At 44.1% G+C, this 16527-nt stretch overlaps 1 protein-coding gene across 8 annotated transcripts in view; it reads right to left on the bottom strand.

The window, feature by feature from the left end:
- The window catches only part of PDCD4 (programmed cell death 4), a 42942-nt gene extending 32749 nt beyond the window's left edge, over positions 1-10193 (bottom strand). For 2 of the 8 annotated variants that reach the window (XM_089509874.1, XM_089509875.1), the window contains exon 1: positions 10072-10193. The gene's annotated coding sequence lies outside the window, so the exon portion shown is untranslated. Of the gene's footprint in view, positions 1-471; positions 688-1518; positions 1613-10071 lie in introns of those variants that run through there. The other 6 variants (XM_089509871.1, XM_089509877.1, XM_089509878.1 and 3 more) reach the window with 4 other exon arrangements.
- Between the last annotated feature and the right edge of the window lie 6334 nt (positions 10194-16527).

Below are 16527 nucleotides of genomic sequence, written 5' to 3'. Positions count from 1 at the left end.
GTAGGAAGTTGCTGCCACTGAGGGGAAATAATAGGAAGGGATGCACATGGGACCCACAATAGTGGTGTGGATGAGAGGAACAGGCCAAAGGCTGACTGGGAAACCAGCATCATCACTATTATTAATTTCATGTGGAAGGCTGCTGCCAATGAGGGGAAATGTGAGGGGGACACATGAGGCCCACAACAGCAGTGCAGATGAGAGGAAGAGGCCGAAGGCTGACTGGAAAACCAGCATCCTTATTACTACTAGTAGTAATAGTGTTGTTTGCACATGGGAGGTTGCTGCCACTGAGGGGAAATATGTGGGGTTGCATATGGGACCCACAACAGGAATGGGGGGCAGGGTAAGAGGAACAGGCCAAAGGCGGACTGGAAAACCAGTCTCGTTGTTGTTGTGTACATTTGGGAGGTTGCTACTACTGAGGGGAAATATGTATTTATTTTATTATTAAATATGAAAGGAACATACATGGGACCCCAACTGGAATGGGGTGTGTGTGAGAGAGAGCAAGATGCCAAAGGCTGACTGGAAGACCGGTCTCCTTAGTATTACAACTACAACAACTATTACTATTGCTGCTGTTGTGTGCATTTGGGAGGTTGCTGCCACTGAGGGAAAATATGAAAGAGCTATTCAAGAGACCCCCAAATGAAATGGAGGGTGAGAGAGAGGAAGAGGCCAAAGGCTGACTGGATGACCAGTCTCGTTACTACTACTACTGCTGCTATTGCTGTTGCTGTGTGCATGGGGAAGGTTGCTGCCACTGAGGGGAATTATGATAGGGCCACACATAGGACCTCCAACATGCATGGGGGGTGAGTGAGAGGAAGAGGCCAAAGGCTGATTGGAAAACCAGTCTCCTTACTACTAATAATAATATTATTACTACTATTGTTGTGTGCATGTGGGAGGTTGCTGCCACTGAGGGGAAATATGAGGGACCCACAACATGGATGGAGGATAGGGCGAGAGGCACAAGCCAAAGGCTGACTAGAAAACCAGTCTCCTTGCTGCTGCTGCTGCTACTACTACTACTATTACTACTATTGTTGTGTGCATGGGGAAGGTTGTTGCCACTATGGGGAATTATGAAGGGCCACACATAGGACCCACAACATGAATGGGGGGCAAGGTGAGAGGAACAAGCCAAAGGCTGATTAGAAAACCAGTCTCCCTGCTACTACTACTATTGCTGTTGTTGTTATTGTGTGCATGTGGGAGGTTGCTGCCACTGAGGGGGAAATATGGGTCCCACATAGGACCCCCAATATGAATGGGAGGGGGAGCGAGAGAGAGAGAGGAAGAGTCCAAAGGCTGACTGGAAAACCAGCCAACCCTGCTCCTCATTCCTTCCCCACGAAGCCACAAGCCCACAACTGTCCTCTGAACCCTGGATCAAGAGGCGCTCCTCTGAGGGGAAGGAGGGAGGGGCAGGGGACCCTATGAGCCCCAACGGCCCCAGCGCGCGCGCCCTTTCTCCTTCCGCGCTCGCGAGGCGGGGAGGGGCGTCATTACCGAAGGGGGAAGCAGCAGCTGCCCCACTTCGCTTTCCTTTGAGCAAGAGGAGGAGGAGGAGCCACCCGCTTGCCCCGCCCCTCCTGATGTTTGTGTTTCTTCTGCCCAGCAACACAACCACCAGTCGCCGAGTATGATTGGCCATCCCGCCCCTGAGTGCTTCGACCAATAGGAAAGGAGGAAACGGAGGAGGAGGGGGTGGGGAGCGTTCAAAACAAGCGAAAGGGAGGGGGAGAGGGGGCGGGGTGGCGCAACGCCGACGCTGGGAGAAACCACTTTCGCGATAAATGGGGGAACAAAACCAACTCGTTGGTTCAAGCAGTGGTTTCCCCCAAGCTGAGCCCTTTAAGGGAATTATGGACTTCAGCTCCCAGAAGCCTCAGCCATGTTGGGCCAATAGCGTGGGATTCTGGGAGCTGAAGTCCAAAACTCACACAAGAAAAACGAAGCCAAGGGAGTGAGGGAACCCAGTGGTCCCCAAACTGTGCTCTTTCAGGGAGTTTTAGTTTAATAATAATAATAATAAATAATAGTAATAATACTCTCTTAAAGGGCACCGTTTGGGGTGGCCTCACTTCCTTGGCTTCGTTTTTCTTGTGTTTTCTCGACTCATGGCGACCCCAGGACTGGAATGAATACTTTTGATAATTCCTTCCTCTGAAACAGAGCCCTGGTCTTCAGTGTCGGTCTCCCATCCAATCACTAACCAGGGCTGACCCTGCTTAGCTTCCAAACTCTGCCATGTGTGTAGGCCTCCCCACAAGCCAATGTGGTGCAGTGATGTTGGAGTTCGACTATGACTCAAGAAACCATGTGGGGCTGACCCTGGGCAAGTCACACTCTCTCAGCCTCAGAAGTGGGCAATGGCAAACCCCCTCTGAAGAAAACTTGCCAAGAAAACCCCAAGATAGGGTCGCTTTGAAGTTGGAAGCGACTTGAAGACATACACAACACACACACATACACACATACATGCCATTGCTTATGATTATTTAAAACAGTCATTCTTCACAGGCCTCTGAAATCTCTCCGAACTTCCAACTTTGCTACTGCTGCTCTGAATTGTTCTTAACATGGACTTTCCTTTTGGGGAAGGGTCTTCTTGCTCAGGGAGGCAAAAGCTGAGGGAAAAGCTGCTTATCATTATGGAAGTACTGAGTCACAGGGTCTGAACTTTTGTTGTTGTTGTTGTTGTTGTTGTTGTGTGCCTTCAAGTAATTTCCAACTTATGGCAACCCTAAGGCGACCCTATAGTGGGGTTTTCTAGGGCTGAGAGTGTGTGACTCGCCCAAGGTCACTCAGGGGGTTTCCATGGCCAAGTGGGATTTGAACCCTCGTCTCCAGAATCCTAGTCCAACGCTCAAACCACACTGACTTATTGTACGGCAATTTCTTGCATTCCTGAAGGGCCCTGGACTCATGGATATGCTTTAACACAGATGTGGGGCACACAGGGCCCTTTAGTTCAGTGATTCCCAAACTCTGGTGCTCTGGGAGTTTTGGACTTCAACTCCCAGAAGCCCCAAACAGCTTGGTCAACAGTCAGGAAGTTCAAAACTTCTGGAGGACCAAAATCTGGGAACCACTGCTTTAGATGATGATAGACTGCAACTCCCATCAGCCCCAGCAAACATGAGCAGTGGTTGGGGACGATGGGGTTGATCGGCCAGCATCTATTGGCTTGCAGGTTCCAAATCCCTCCACTGTCAGCAAAGCCTTGCAAGTGTTTACTCAGAAGTAAGTCCCACTCAGCCATTGAAACCCACTGGTTGACCTTGGGCAAGTCACACTCTCTCAGCTTCAGGGGAAGGCAATGGCAAACACCCTCAGAAGAAACTGGCCAATAAAACTCCACGATAGGTTTGCCTTAGGGTTGCCATAAGTCGGAAACGACTTGAAGACACACAGACAAGTCCCAGTAAATTCAGTGAAAGATAGCCTCAGCCTAAACACCCTAAAGACGCCAGTTACAGAGGGCTAGAGACCTAAATACCCTAAAGGCATCAGATCCCACCTGATCTTGGAAGCTAAGCAGGGTCAGCCCTGGTTAGTACTTGGATGGGATGATGTAGTAACTATAGTAGCCGCTCTGATAGCCTTTAGGGCTGAAGGGCGGGGTATAAATACCATAATAAATAAATATATTTCAGAGGAAAGGAACTGGCAAAACCACCTTTGCCTAAGAAAGCGCTATGAAATTCATAGACTCGCCGACCGAAGACTTGAATGGCGTGTATTTTTTTTTAAGCAACAGATCAGCCATCAAAAGGAAGATGAGGAAATTTACCAGAAACCAGAGATATGTCTTAAAATCCATGCACCATTACAAAACACATGCAACTTCTGGGATACAAACAAAATAACAATTTATTTATTTATTTATTTATTTATTTATGTATTTATATCCCGCCCTTCAGCCGTAATGGCTCTCAGGGCGGCTTACAATTCACTGCAATTCTCTGATCCTTGTGAACCCACCGCTGCACAGGCAATGAAATTAGGAGAAAAGGAAGCAAAACAAAGACAGATTGACAATTTGTTGCCTTCATGGTATGATGATCACCCAGGAACAGAAGTGCTGATCATCTCCTCCTCAACAGTACAGTTGTTTTGTGCCTTCAAGTTATTTTGGACCTATGGTAACTTTGTTCAGAGGAGTTTGCCATTGCCTTCCCCTGAGGCTAAGAGAGTACGACTTACCCAAGGTCACCCAGTAGGTTTCATGACCAAATGGGGAATCGAACCCTGGTCTCCAGGGTCGTAGTCCAACACTCAAACTACTAGGCCACACTGGCTCAGTATAGGCGACAAAACAAATGACCAGAAAGGTCTTAACAAAGAAGAAATCGTTCCACAGGTGGAGGATACGACTGAGTGTAACCATCTTTTCTCTTCCTAGTATTTAAACAGCCCTGGCTGTGTAAGCATAGTCAAAAGGTCTAAATGTCCTTGCTAATAAATACTGATACTAATTTATACAGCAAAGATATTACTGCCAATACATTGGCCATATGGTACCAGGTATTTCACAATATTTTAAGGCTCCAGTCCAAAACATAATTACTAGAGAGAGGTTGTCGCATGCAGTCAAGCTGCTTCCGACGGTTTATGGTGAACCTAAAGCAAACGTATCACGGGATTTTCTTGGCAAGATTTGCTCAGAGGAGGTTTTGCCTTTGCCTTCCTCTGAGGCTGAGAGAGCGTGACTTGCCCAAGGTCAACTAGAGGTTTCCATGGCCCAGCAGGGATTTGAACTGTGTACTTCAGAGTCCTAATCCAAAGCTTAAACCATTACACTACACTGACTCTGAGAGTTAGCCTCATTGAATTCAGATAGTCTTACATTTGATCAGATAAGTGTTTTGGAGTACCCTGTAAAGCTAGGCCACAATTATTCCTCCACATGTGTTAGGTCTTTGGAATTTCACTATGAGGAATCTCAAGTAAGGTTGCATTCACACAGCAGAAATAATCCAGGTTGCCACGACTTTAACTGCCATGGCTCAATGCTATGAAATTCTGGGAGCTGTAGTTTTGTGATGTATTTAGCCTTCTCTCTCAGAGAGCTCTGGTACCGCAACAAACTACAATCCCCAGAATTCCACAGTACTGAGCCATGGCAATTAAAATGGTGTCAAACTGTATTATTTCTACAGTGCGGGCACAGCCTTAGCGAGCTGAAAAGATCATGGCACCGACTTCCAAACAACTTTCTTCTAAGCAAGTATGGTCTATTGGTGCATTGAAAAAGCACAAGTACAAAACCAACACAATATGGATTTGGAAAAGTTACTTTTTTTAAAAAAAAGAAAACAGCTTCCAGAATGTCTACCACCAGCGAGCCATGGATGCCTGGAAGATTTTGGAGGTTTCCATCCAAAAATGTAACTTTCCCTAAAGTTGGGGAGAACTGCTAGCAAACTGTGCCTCATGCAGCCAATACCTCTGAAATGTCTGTTTTAAATGCCTTTAAAGTTCACTTTAAGATCACAAAAGAATGTGTTTACCCTGCCTATGATTAAACATACTCCACCTTCTCCAAAAGACCTCTTCCTGACCTTCCACTGAGCTTGCTTTATGTGCCTGAGGGCCTTTGTGAGCCTCCTCTCTGAAATACATATTGTGCAGCAATATGCGAGACACCCCATTCCTAAAATGAAGGTTGAATGCTAATAGTCCTATGATAAAACAGTTACTACTGGTACTTTCCCTGGAGGGAAACTAATTACTTCACTGATTCTCCCAGGAGGCTACTGGTCAGTGCTGTTTTAGGGGTAAAAATAATAGCTGGTGTGTGACAGTGAATTTATTGAGCACTCTGAAAATTCATCATTTTCAGTAGATTTATGGGTCTGGACTTTAAATCCACAGGCTTCTCTAGTTAAATACAGATTTAGCCAAACATAGTTTACAGATTTAGTAAAAGATAGTTTACAAAAGAAGGGGAAAGTTCATTTTGTCAGCATCAGATCTTCTTAATTGCAAGTGAATGTCAGAAATTATTTGTATCATACACAATACAGCACATCTGACCGATGTATATTGTGCCTGTACATCTGTGCTTACAAACATATAGGGATGTTTTTACATATATTGTTAAAACTTTAAAACTTTATTTGTTTGAAAACAACTCCCATGGCTTCATTATGAATAGCAACAGCTTGGGATCAACAAGTCACTTATGGACTTACCTCTACAACAGACAAATATTACTTGAGGAGCACAAGCAATCAAATTCTCCCCAACTCACAATGTCCTCCAGATGTGTTGGACTGCAGCTCACATCAGCCCCATTAACATGACCAATGGGAAGGAAATACAGAAATGGAAAGTTGGCACCATGCTGGCAAAAGCTGTGGTTGCCAAGTTCTAGACAGCTCAATGCAACTGTTAATTTCAATGGAACAACCCACTGAATAAAAGAAATTTAAGGCAAGTACCCTTGATGTGATGGGCCTTTTCTAAAAAAGTAGATTTAGCCCTAATTTGATAGTTGGACATGCTGTTTTTTTTTCTTGGCAAGGCTCATTTGTAGAAATTAACCATGGTCAAAAAGACACTGCAGAAATAACCCAGTTTGAGACTGCTTTAACAGCTCAGACTCAGTGCTGGGGAAGCATATGAATTGTAGTTTATTGTGATACCTTCTGACAGAGGAGGCTAAGTATCTCCCAGAACTACAGTTCCTATAGTCCCCTAGTACTAAGCCAGGGCAGTCAAAGCAGTCTCAAACTGGATTATTTCTTCAGTGTGTTTTGGACGCATGTAAGCTTTTACTTAGCAGACTGATGGAGTGATAGTTTGGTGAATTTGCTTCTGCCATGCAATGTTAAAAGGCATAGGAACCTTATCAGAAAAAAAGTGGCAAATATATTCAAGTATAAATGTGATTAATGTATACTGGCTCCCCCAAAGTCATTCCAACATTCACAGATACCTCCCCACCTGCATTGCAACCCATTGCTAGATGGTATGTGATACACCACTGGCATATAGACCTTTGAGTAACCCCTGCTTCTAACCAAAATCAAAAGTGCAATTGAGTGTCCCACTATAATGCACTATTAATACCAATGCAACCTACCTCCCTACTTCTGCTGGTCTCTTCTGTACCTATCCAGAAACTCCACTATTAGCCATCGAGTGCAAAAGTGCTATGCATACTTAAAAGAAACTGAAAGAGCCAATTACCTTCCACTGTGCTTCAGCATTTAGTGACATGACTCAATAGCATCAGCTTGTGGTTTTAAAAGCTGCATTTTATTTTTAATGCTGCAAATCCTGTTTCCATTTATGCACAAATTAATGTCGAACAAGCTTCTGTTTCACATCACTAATGACAGTCTTGCCTTCAAAGAGATTAGAAGGCAGAAAATATTATGTAAGTATCCAGGAGGGGCACAGTTTTAAAATCTTGCATCAACCTTGCCCTAAACATTCCCCATTGCCATGGTTCCCACAATGTGTTTTTTGAGGCGCTGCACAGATGTCTGAAGAAGATCAGTGGCTTCAGTTTAGGATCTAAGCAATTATGAGACACTTAAAATGGAGTTATTACTTCTCAAGAGGAAAGAAAGCCCAAACTCCATAAAGCCATGATGTTTGAAGGGACTGAAGGGTTGTCTACTCCACTCCCAACATAGTGCCTTCCAAGATGTGTTTTGATTACAACTCCCACTGCCTGCCAGTACTATAATGGGCAATGCTGCCTTGTAATGATGGAAACTGAGCCAGTGTGGCGTAGTGGTTTGAGTGTTGGACTGTGCCTGGAAACCAGGGTTCGATTCTCAGCTCGACCATGAAACCCATTGGGTGACCTTGGGCAAGTCACACACTCTCAGTCTCAAGGGAAAGGAATTGCAACCTCCTCTGAACAAATCTTGCCAAGTAAACCCCATGATAGATTCACTTCAGGGTGAATCACAACACAACATACATACACAGATGGGAACTGTAGTCCAAGATAGTCAGATTCTGTCAACTACCCTGTTCTGTTTCAAAATAATCAGGCAGAAAAAAGGAGTGTTTCTCTCCCTTGCACATATATACCCTCCAGCCAGCCAGACAAGTTACAGACGAAAGCATAAGATTGCCTCCAGAGTTGTGTGCCAATCAGACCCAGAACAAATATTCTCGCCTAGTTAAGGAACATAAACAAACTCAGGCTGCACAGATAACAGACTTTGGAAGAGGAAGTTTTATTGACTAATTCAGACAAGCAAAGAGGAGGAAAGGAGGGGGAGGAAAAAAAGGAATGCAGCAGCACAGTAACTGGGTTTTATTTTAGCATACCATTTCGTCAATATAAACCCACTTCTTCAGATATGGCACAGAGGCCCAAAACACGCTGCAGATATAATCCAGTTTGAGACCACTTTAACTGCCCTGGCTCAGTGCTAGGGAATGCTGGGTACTGTAGTTTGTTGGGGCACTGGAGCTCTCTGACAGAGAGGGCTAAATGTATTGCAAAATGACAGTTCCCAGAATTCCCTAGCATTGAGCCAGAACAGTTAAAGCGGTCTCAAACTTGATTATTTCTGCAATGTGTTTTGGATCAGAGTGATATTAAAGCCTCAGGTTATAAAGCATATTTATATGATTGTTGGAGCGCACTACCCAACTTCCTCTCTCTAGTTATGTCAGTACCAAGGAAGAAAGTAATTTTGGGTTTGTTTTCTGCCCTGGAACTCAAGGCGGCGCACAGTGCGCAATCCAAATGCTGGCCAGAGCCAAGCCTCCTTAATTTTAGCAAGACTTGCTGCATCATGTGCTCTCAAACCACTTTGGGAGACACTCCCCATCCACCATCACACCATCTCTGGTGGCAAGAGACCCTCCCTTGCCGACTTCATTGGCACAGCAGAAGGGGAAGCACAAGATGCCCTCCCTAAACTCATGCAACTTTGCTTTGACACCTCTGCAAGGTTTGGAGACATGTAAAGAAGCAGGGCTGGCAGCACAGCAGATAAATGCTATACACTTCTCAACTGTGTGACTGAGATCCAAAACACACTGCAGAAATAATCCAGTTCGAGACCGCTTTAACTGCCCTGGCTCAATGCTAGGGAATTCTGGGAACTGTCACGTTGTGAGACATTTAGCCTTCTCTGTCAGAGAGCTCTGGTTCCACAACAAACTACAATTCCCAGCATTCCCTAGCACTGAGCAAGGGCAGTTAAAGCGGTCTCAAACTGGATTATTTCTGCAGTGTGTTTTGGTCCAAAGAGAAAGAAATGGAACACTTAACATAAAGTAAACATCTCTTTCTCTGTCTCTGTCTCGCACACACAACCACACATCTGCCACCTTTCTCTAGTCTAATAAAACCAATTATTTTGATATAAAGCCAAGTGGCACCCCAATGCTCACTTACTTTGGAGTAACTCCCACTGAAGTCAACAGGCTTTACTCCTGAGTGGGCCCACAATAGGCCTGCACTGTAAACCACAGTACAATAACACCCAAAATCTATTGAAGAATGGTACTTTTTATCACTGTAAACCACAGTATATAACAACAACCAAAATCCAGAGGAGTGGTACCTTTATCACTGTAAACCAGCGTCCTATATTTTTTGTGCCATTTTGAGTGGCAGAATAAAAAGGTATCAATGTTCTGTGGATTTGGGGTGTTATTGTACTTTTGCTTTATGGCCAATTGGGCTGCTACAACTGGATACACAAACAAACACACACACACACACATATATATATATATATACACATACAGCATAGTGTTTTACTTCCTATGGAAAGGAGCTCATTCCTTAGAGAAATTGCAAAATAAGGCTGCAAAGCTATGGACATTTTCAGACTGGGGTTGCATCCGCACTGGAGAGTTAACCCGGTTTGGTACCGCTTTAGGTGCCATGGCTCCATGCTGTGGAATTCTGGGAAGTGTGGTTTGTTGTGGCACCTTTGGTGCCACAACAAACTACACTTAATTCCATAGCATGGAGCCATGGCACCTAAAGCGGTACCAAACCGGGTTAATCCTGCAATGTGAACGCAAACCCACCCACTCTTTTAAATACAAAGAAAGGTATAAAGTCACCCTGTTCCTGCCGCTTTGGCTCTGCTCCTTTCAGGCCAAACTCTCTGCTTCTGCTCTTCCTCCTCTGCGCACCTGGTTGTTTTCAAACAGGCCTCCGCTTTCCCCGGAACACGTTTCGCTCGGGAAAGCCCCGCCCACCAAGCCCAAGGAGGGAAGCCATTGGCGGAGAGAGGCTCGTGTATTTGCATAACCCCGCCCCCTCCCGCCGCACGAGGCGTGGGCGTGTCGCTTCCTTCGGAGAGGCCTCCTGCAGCGCCGCCATTTTCTCTCCTCACTCAGTCAGTGGCGTCGTTAGTTTTGGTGCCAGACACACCCCTCCGCCTTCTTACAATGCTGCTATTCCACTTCTGCTGCTCTGGCTGCCTCCTGTTGCATTCTGGGGCTTGTAGTCCAGTGAGGCCTAAGAGCTCTCTGGCTGAGGGTTCTAAATGCCTTTCCCTCAACTGCAAATCCCAACATGCAGCAGGAGGCAAACAGAGATTGATTATTGGTTATTTTAAACCCAGAAGTTAAACAAATCAGCCACATTCTCCTACCACATTCCCCTCATATATATATATATATATATATATGCACATATATAAACTTTGTTTTTGTCCAGCTAGTGACTCACATGCCAAGCATGATGCATGGCTTTTTTAATGATCTCCAAGCCAATTTTTACTTGGAAAAACAAGACACACCCTCAAATCTTTCAATATTCTCATTTTTGCAATGTGGAAAAGTACTGTGTTTCTCTCCTCCGCACCACCTCAGGCTCAGCCTAACCATTACTGGGAAAGAAATGCCCAGTGTGGGATTTAACAGTCCAGTAAACAGTAAGCCTCAGTTGCAGTCCAACTGGATCTTACTACGGGATCTTAAGTGTATTTACCCAGGAGCCATTTCCACATCTTGCCGTCAAAATGCATTGCTGAATGAGCAAGATCGCACCAGATAGAAATGGAATAATAATAAGGAATGCATACATAGCACACCTCTAAACAGAAAAGACTCTGTGGGACAACTGCAGGGCCCAGATAGCTAGAAATGTGTGGGGCTGGGTGTGCCAACGGTTTGGAAAGAGAAGACGGTTTAAGGAAAACAGTAGGGTGGGGAACTCCGAAATTACTTATCAAATTGATTCCACTAGTTTTGTATATCTTTTGGTGCCATAAGGCTGGAATTTGATTCTCTGAAGATACCAGCCACAGATCATAGAATCATAGAGTTGGAAGAGACCGCAAGGGCCATCCAGTCCAACCCCATTCTGCCATGCAGGAACTCTCAGTCAAAGCATCCCCAACAGATGGCCATCCAGCCTCCGTTTGAAGACCTCCAAGGAGGGAGACTCCACTACACTCCAAGGAAGTGTGTTCCACTGTCAAACAGCCCTTACTGTCAGGAAGTTCTTCCTAATGTTGAGGTGGAATCTATTTTCCTGTAGCTTGCATCCATTGCTCCGGGTCCTAGTCTCTGGAGAAGCAGAAAACAGGCTTGCTCCCTCCTCAATATGACGTCCCTTCAATACTCACTTCTTAAGCTTCTCTTCTCCAGGCTAAACATCCCCAGCTCCCTAAGTTGTTCCTCACAGGACATGGTTTCCAGACCCTTCACCATTTTAGTTGCCCTTCTTTGGACACACTCCAGTTTCTCAATGTCCTTTTTGAATTGTGGTCCCCAGAACTGGACACAATATTCCAGGTGGGGCCTGACTAAAGCAGAATACAGTGGCACTATTACTTCCCTTGATCTAGACACTATACTTTTATTGATGCAGCCTAAAATTGCATTGGCCTTTTTAGCTGCCGCATCACACTGTTGACTCATGTTCAATTTGTGGTCTACTTGGACTCCCAGATCCCTTTCACATGTTGTCTCATTCAGCCAGGTGTCTTCCATCCTATATCTGTGCATTTTGCAAACGTCAGGAATAAACTCTTCTAGAACACGGCCTCATAGCCTGAAAAACCCACAAAAAGCTATGGATGCCAGCCATGAAAGCCTTTGTCTTCTCACCAAAATGATTGCTTTGTCTCAACTGTGTAGTTTCAGAAATTGCAAGGGCCGTGCAAAAGGACGTTTAGTTTGGTGTGTAACCAGGGGCGGGGGGTGGGTGGGTGGGTGGATGGTGGGTGGGTGGGTTTGCAAAATGAAAGCATCCCCCTAATAAGGATTTGCTACCACAAACAAAACTTTCCTTCAATTTTCACATTTTAGCATTTTGAAAAACAGTTTAGGCATCCAAAGACAAGGGGCCAACAGAATGACCAAAGGAATGTAAACACAGAGAATTGAAGATTTCCAGGCATGAAGGATTTTCACGGTCCCACTCTCTGCAATGTAAGAAATTTAGAGACTGGAGGAAATCACTTTTGGCAGAGTTAAAATCTTATGGAGGGGGCATTGTTCCCCCCATAGCTATAGCCCTGCATACAGTGTGTGCATATGTGTTGCATTTTTATCTTTATTATTTTCAGTGCTTTTATGCTGTTTAAAAGTATGGATGTTTTGACATGTGAACTAATTTGTTTATTTTCAACATTAGTTTCATGAGGTTTTTAGTTTATATTGCTGAATGAACAGAATCACCTCAGGTCCCTTGTTGAGAGAAAGGAAGACTGCAAATGAACCAAATCAAATTAAACAAACAGAATACAGTCGGCCCTTCTTATACACGGATTTTTTATACACGGATTTAAGCATACACGGTTTGAAAATGTTCCAAAAAAGTATAAATTTACCTTGATGTTCCACTTTTTATTAGGGACACCATTTTGCTATGTCATTATATTTAATGGGACTTGAGCATACACGGATTTTGTTATACACGGGGGATCCTGGAACCAAACCCCAGCATATAACAAGGATCCACTGTAAATAAATTATCCCAAACCAAGTGAGGATTTTGTTCATTGGTACTGCGTTGACCTGGTTTAGTTTAAACTAGACCTTAATTTGTGTCAAAGCTGAGCTCTGACAACTCATTCAGCCAGCAGCATGGAATATTGATGTATTTGAGATAATGGCAAGGAATGGTGGTGTGATTTAAAAAACAAAATGGCAAGTACGTTATATTCTTGAAACCCAAGTGCTCACCATGAAAGTCTGCATGGCTATACCACCAAGGAGAGTCCAAAAATCCAGGCAGCTATGTTGATTCGCTACCAACAAATATGTTCTAGCATTTATCCTCTCTACTTGGAGCAGGTCTTTTGTCAGACGAATAGGTTTTAATTTGCCTCTCAGGCCTAGCTGTCCCCAAATACTTTGCATTACAGCTGGAAATCCTAAGGAGAAGAAAAGATTATGTTATTATCCCTGCTGATAAACAAACCACCCAAACTGTGTGGTGACTAAGTGAGCTATGGCTCTGGTAAGGAACTGGTAAGGAAGACTTATCAGCATGTGCTGAGTACCTTCACATACAAGGGTCCTCCCTTGCGCACTTTCAGTGTGTAAACCAAAAGAGCACATTAATGCATCTGAAAATTGCATTACATTAATTCAGGCACCCACATTCCTCTGGGTGGCTTCCAATGCAATATCATGTTAAGGCACAGATCATAAATTCAGGACAAATTGTGAGGCAAGACAAACACCAATTGAGATAAAAGTGTGTTCAACAATCCTTCCTCTGTGAAAGGAGACTTCAAGCCTTATGGGGCAAGGTGTGCTACAATATTGGTGCAGCTACTTGGAAGGTCCTGTCTCTGGTCCCCAAGATGTGTTTCCAACTAAGATATGACACAGAGAAAGATCTTAGGGTAGGAGTGGGAAATTTCCTGAGGTCCCATAGTTGTTTTCACTCTCCTCCAGAACTCAGAAGGTTGTGCACACATGTACACCTCTGACTCCCCCTAGAGATACTCAAAATGCCACCTCAGAAATCTCAGATCAGAAAAAGCCTATTTTAGACCTAGAATGTAACCACCAAGCAAGCCCAGATGATGGGAGCAGAGAAAAGAGAGAGAAAGCTGAAATAGCATGCAAATGGAAAATTGCATTTTCAATGCTTCTGGGAAGCTCTAATTGCCATTGTAAAAAAATTGGAGGAGAGTCCAGGCATCTGAAGTAGAGACTAGGTTAGGGGCTTACATGTGGCCTGTGGCCCACACTTTCTCCACCCATTTCAATGACTCTGCAGGCTAATGCAGAGAAAATGTAGCCCTGATAAGGTTTGGGGCTTATAGTTCCTATAACCCCACACTAAGAGCTCTTTTGTTTTAGGTATCCTGGGCCTAAACCATTTAGGGATTTAAAGATAATCGCCAACCCTTAGTGTCTGACAGCAAGCTGGCAACCTGTCAGAAGCTGAGGTCAGGTGTAACGTGATCCCATGGGTGTGTTCCTATGAACATCCTTGCAAACATATCCTGACTACAGGGTTGCCTGGTCAAGATGATCCCAGGCCCTGAGACTTCAGAGACAAAACCTGAGACCTTGGAATGACTTCTAGTGATGACACAGGAGGCAGTCCCTGGTGATATTGCAAGGGTGAAGTCATTAGACATGCCACTCAAATAAAAAACAGAGGCATCACTAGGGAGTGTGGGGGTCACGGGCTACTCCAGGTGACACATTAAGGAGAGGGGACACGACTACACCCCAAACATCTGGGTTTTTTGCACAAATGGGCTGTGACATTTGCTTGCATCCCTTTAAATTGCTGAAGAGATGATGTGAGTAAGGCGAGGTTCCGTGGGAAAAGAAAAGAGAGGCCCAAGGTTTTTTTTTTAATTGAATGTTAAATTTCTAAAAAACAAAAATTAAAAAATTAAACATTTTATTTTTTAAAAAAATCTTTAAAAACATCACATCTTACCAAATTTTGGCCCTGTACAGACTGGCCTGAAAAGCCGGCCTGAGGGCGGAGTCAGGGCATCACGTCCAGATGATGCACACCCTGATTCCGCCCCCCAGGGTGTCATGGCGCCACATGCTGCTCCACATAGCGCACGGCATCATGGCATTCCTCTGGTGCTGTGTCCATATGAGTGCCGTATAGCCATGCCACTGCAGTTATGGCTCCCTTTTGAGGGCGCCAAAAGGAGCCACTTTTTGCAGCTCCTGGAAAGGCCGGATCAGGGCCACGGTGTGTGGTTGCCATGGCCCTGATCCAGTGTGAAAAGGGGCGGTCTGTAGAGCCCCTTTCTCCTTAACCTCATGAAATAATGTACATGTAAATACATTTAGGCTGTGCGTATGGTATTGTAATTTAAGGTATAATTTTAATTTTGCTAATTGTTTATGTCATAATTATTGGTATTCCATTCAGTGGTATATGGGGATTACAATGTAAGAGTAACAGTGCAAAAAACAATACTAAGGATTCTGTATGGTGAGCTATGAAAGGAGTTATCGCACTGATGAGTGAAGCTTGTAGCGGGGTTTTAGGCGGGATGCAATCAGGCAGCGGCCTCAGAGGCATTTTCCCTGCAATAATACCCAATTGCATCCCACGATTGACTTGAAAATGGCAGGGGTAAATCGCTTTTTTTTTGTAATGGGATAATCTCCTTACATTCTCCCTAAAGGGTCAGGTTCAGACTTTGAATGTTCTTGGATCCAGGCAAAAAATATATATTTGGACCATCTTTTACTAGCTTAGACTGATATTTAAACCTTAACTGTAAGGACAATACTAATAACAATCATCATCATCATCATCCTTTCTTACCCACCTCTCCTTGTGGATCAAGGTGGGGTACCATAACAAGTAACACAAAACATATAAATCCTTCTACATGGTTTTATAAATATAAAACATATCAAAGCATATAAAACTGATACATATTAAATTCTATCAATAAATACTTTAAAATAGTAATTTTAAAAATAATCTGGATAGGTTTGTCAGAAGAGACTAATCTTCAGTGTTTATCTAAACTCAAACAGCATCTTAAACTCTTCCAGTAGGTCATTCCATAATCTGGGGGTGGCAAAAGAAAATATCCTCTGGGTAACAGTTAGCCTAGTTTTGGCTGACTGAAGTAGATGCCCAAAGGAACCTGAGTGTATAAGGTGAATTATACAGGAGAAGGCAATCCAATAGGTAACCTGACCCAAACCAGGTAAGGCTTTAAAGGTAATAGCCAACACTTTGTACTTTGCCTGGAAATAATTAGCAGTCAGGGGAGTGATTTTTAATATTTTTAATAATATGGGCACTCCTAGATGCACCAGTAACTGTTCTGGATGCTATGTTTTGAACTAATTGAGGTTTCCAATCTTGGTACATAGATACCTCAATGTACAGCACATTGCACAAGTCCAGTCTTGAGGTTATCAGCATGTGCACTATCATCTTTAGGTCCTCCAATTCTAGGAAGGGGCACAACTGGCATAACAACCAAAGCTGATAATAAGCACTCCTGACCATTGCATCTATTTGGCCTGTCATCTGTAGGAGTGGATCCAGAAGCACCTCCAGCAAAGATAGCTGAACAAATATAGGCTCACAACGGCTATCCAGGA

This window comes from Sceloporus occidentalis, unplaced genomic scaffold (assembly GCF_023333645.1).
Source record: "Sceloporus occidentalis isolate IW3139 unplaced genomic scaffold, rSceOcc1.0.p SCAF_2, whole genome shotgun sequence".
In the NCBI taxonomy this organism is placed as follows: Eukaryota; Metazoa; Chordata; class Lepidosauria; order Squamata; family Phrynosomatidae; genus Sceloporus; species Sceloporus occidentalis.
This window is presented reverse-complemented; position numbering and strand designations above follow the sequence as displayed.